Genomic DNA, 3,977 nt, shown 5'->3' on the forward strand with positions numbered 1-3,977 from the left:
TTTGTTTAGAGTCCCCTTTTTACATGGATTAGGGAGGGTGGAAGCCAGAGCCGTGGGAGGGTGGTGCTTCTACTCCGCCATCTTGGCTCCGCCCCCCCGCCATTTTCCTTTTTTTTATTATCTTTGTTCATCTGATTGGTTTGAGATGTTATGTAGGAACTTGTAGTCTGATGGAGAGACAGTGTATAAATGACTAGATAAGATATGCAGAATCAATGAGATATAATGTAATAGCAAGCAGGGGAAGAGAGGGTGTCAAGAAAGATCTTTTTCAGAAGCTGGGATTTGAGGTGAGTCTGAAAGTAAACTGGGGAACAAAGAAGGGGAAGATAAGGTGGGAAAACATTTTAGTCATCAGAGCATAGCCAGAGAAAGGGAGATGTACTATAACAATCAAGAAACATGAAATGTTCCAATATTTTAAATATTTAGTTTATAAAAAATTGCACAGATTTTCCCTTCCTTAAACAGATCTTTGAATAATATAATTTAAACTAGAATTACAATTTTTTGCCAAGGACTATTAGTCAACTAGTAAAGGCAGAAAATGAACAATAATGGTAAAAAAAAATAGATTTTCCTTACTATTGAGATGAGCATTAAGTACAATAAAGTCAATGTTTTCATAGCCATTTTACTGTGGAAATTTCCAGGGCTCAAGCTTGGAAATATATACTTGGGAAACTTGAGTGTTTATAGTTTTACAAGTCTCTAATTGTTCCTTTGTAAGGACTGCATTAGAGCAATTGTAGTCACCATGTCTTCCTGGTTTATCTTAGAAGAGTTTCTTGATTCATATCTAAGCTTTACATTAGACAGCCTTTAAAGGTACAATTTTAAGGTCACACATGTGATGGCCAGAGAGAAGAGGGAATAAAAAAATGAGAAGGGAGGGGAAAGAGAGGAGCAGAGAAGAAGAGAAAGAATGTAAGGGAAGGAAGAGGAAGGAGAAGAGAAAAGGGAAGTGAAAGAGCAAGAGAAGGACAATTCCATTCTTATTCTAAGCCTTTCAGAACCAAATAATTCCTTTGAAGCTTATGGCACACTCATTTAAATTTCTATTTTATTTTATTTTATTTTATTTTATTTTGGGGTCAATCAGTGTTAAGTTACAGTTTGCAAGTGTCCGAGGCCAGATTTGACCTCAGAACTTCCTGAGTCCAGGGCTTTATTCCACAAAGCTTTTATTCATACAAAACTTGCACAGTAGCCAAAAAAAAAAATTGAAACATAACTAGGCCACATATTGAAGAACAATGTATAATAGGAGACTTGAATTTTCAGTGGTATCAGACTGGAGGTATTTCCATAAATAACATTTACAATTCTAGTGTTGTATTTTTCAAGGTTTCTGAAGCTTCACAGTGTTAGAATAAATTTTCACCAGATCATATACAAAAAATGTGCAACATGAGAAACCACATTAATGTCATATGAAAGCATATCAGATATTTGTCGTTTCAGAGTCTTATATCACACTACATTTCTAAAAACAAAACAAACAATAAAACCGACATCGAGGTCCTATTTGTTCTTCAATTATGCTTTTAGTCCCTCTGTTTTATTATAGCCAGTCACTGTTATTGCTTTTCATCGTGCCTTTCAGGGTGATGTCATTCTCTGCTTGCTGGCTGTCAGGATTGGGGGGCGCCCCTGTCCCAGACTCACCTTCTTCCCAGTGTCTTCATCGTTAGCTTCAAGGGAGGCATACAGCTTGAAAGCAGTCTGATGAAGTTCATGAACATACTTTAAATCATGGTCAAGCCTTTTGATATCAGTGATTGCACTGCCTGAACTGGAATACTTGAAGTAATCAGCAAGCTCAGCAATTAGGTGATCTTTTATGCTAGCAATTCTTTGTAGTTCAACATCTGGTTCAATCAGATAGGCAAGTGTTTCAGCTCCTTCAGCTTGCTCCTCTAAGCAATCTCTCTTTACGGCACATTCAAAACAAACAAGGCAAAGTCTTTAATACATCTGCCCGAATTACTCCAGCTCTGAACATATATGTCAAGCATTTTGCTGATGTGAGCTGCATTTCAATAGGCTTATCCCTCTGTAACATCTCCACAAAAATGTGGGGTAATAATTCACCATCAACCGAAACATGTACAAGAGTATTGCATACTGGAGGTTTTCAAAGGCTGGAACTGAGAAGCGTTTCAGTGCTTGCATTCGAAGTTTGTATGACACTGAAGTTAGCACATGAACAATATTCTGTACTGCTCCATGGTTAAATAAAATTGTTTGATGATCTGGTGCTTCGTAGTGATGAGAGAATATGTGACAAATGTATTCTTCTGTATAACAGATCGACCTAGCAGTGCCATGAGATGGGGAATAACCATAGCATCCATATAAAGTTGTTCCTCTGGGGTAAAAATGGATATGTAAGATGTGTGGTAAAATGGTACGTAGGCATCTGAGGCAAGCTTCAATGAACTTAAAACCTTGTGATAGTAATCCTTGCAGCAAGGCAGGAATAATATGACAGTCCAGAAGAGACTTGATATTGTTTTAGTACCAATAGCAAGACTTCCCAATATCACTACACATTCAGTTTTTAGCTCTTTGCTTGAAGTTTCTTGCTGAAGCAGATGTAAGAGTCTTGGAACTGCTCCTAAAACAAAGGTTGACTTTCTGTTGTTTCCAATTACAGTATTTTTCATGTTTATGACACCTTGTAGAACTTTCTGGGGATTAGGGTCACATAGCCTGTCAACATAGTGTCTACTGCTAGCTTTCACTTCTGAAAGGACACTCATGTGGATTGGAGTCTCTAGTAGACACACCCTCTCTGGGTTAGGGTTAAGCCAGGAATGGTGTCGGTACTTTTGACAGCAGTCTCCCTCCATTGCTACCAATCCCTCACACTAGTGGAGAGGCAGGCAAGGGAAAGGTGTACACTACTACAGACATGGCAATAGCTCTAGGAAGGATCCTTGATAAGGAAAAGAAAGAAGAGGCCTCTAACCTTCAGGAACTTCCTCAGTGTCTACTTTAGGTAAACTAAAATATAGTAGAGATCCATCTGTTAATTGAATCATACATTAGACAAATTAAGAGAAAACTTTCAAAGTGATTCTCATAAGACCAACCCACTATGACCTGATCCAAACCTTACAAAGAAGTTTCTCAAAGCATCATAGTTATTAGTATGATTTTTAGGGTTTTGTTCATATATATTGTATGCATTTGCTCAATTTATGAAATAATGTTTATGAAGCTTGGATATCCAGGTATTGAATTCATCTAGTATATTAGTGTTTTGCAAAAGCTCTATGTATAAATGGATTATTTGTGAATAAGTAGGCTGCTAGGGAAACCTGCTCTTTCAATCACCTCAGACTTTTTGTTGAAGTAACATGCTTTTCCTTTTGGCTAAGTTCAACTGATGTTGACTTCAGTGAATGGCTGCTGGGAAATTGCCCTCAGAGCTTCATTTGAAACTGCTACAGCCTCCGTAATGAAATGTTGTATTGTGAAAGTCACACTCAGAGTGTTGATTCTTTCCCTAAGTGACATTGTTGGAGCATAACATACATTTAGTTACCTACCTGACAAGTTGTCTATTTAACAGAGAAAAAATGATCTGACTATGATTGATGGCACAGCTGCCCCTTCTCAGTGATGGGGAAAATAAGCTGAGTCAAAACAGATCTGGCTACACTATGGCACTTCTGTCTTGACTGCTGTTCCCTCATTTCTCTTCATTTGGGTAAGAAGGCTTTGCTTTGAACACGCTATTCCCACAGTCTCCAATCTACCAACCACTGTGCTTATTGCTTTCTTCTTTTCACTTTGAAATTACTTTAGAGACATTATTCTGCATTGGCTTGCATGAAAGCCAAGATTTTATACAGTTTTTTTTCCTTTCAGTTTTGTGTACTCTAGGTCAAGGACAACAGTGTTAAAAATTAGAACTCTTGGTAGGGAGCGCTTAGTATATTATTTACCTTTTGGCTTCAAGTTCTTGT

The 3,977-nt window shown here is 37.6% G+C and overlaps 1 pseudogene; it reads right to left on the reverse strand.

Moving 5' to 3' along the window:
• Nucleotides 1-1,124: 1,124 nt before the first annotated feature.
• On the reverse strand, nucleotides 1,125-2,783 carry LOC138150883 (armadillo repeat-containing protein 8 pseudogene; annotated as a pseudogene).
• Nucleotides 2,784-3,977: the final 1,194 nt, after the last annotated feature.

Source organism: Petaurus breviceps, unplaced genomic scaffold (genome assembly GCF_028583685.1).
Source record: "Petaurus breviceps papuanus isolate PSGF00001 unplaced genomic scaffold, PetGlider_PUasm1.0 90895, whole genome shotgun sequence".
Taxonomy (NCBI): Eukaryota; Metazoa; Chordata; class Mammalia; order Diprotodontia; family Petauridae; genus Petaurus; species Petaurus breviceps.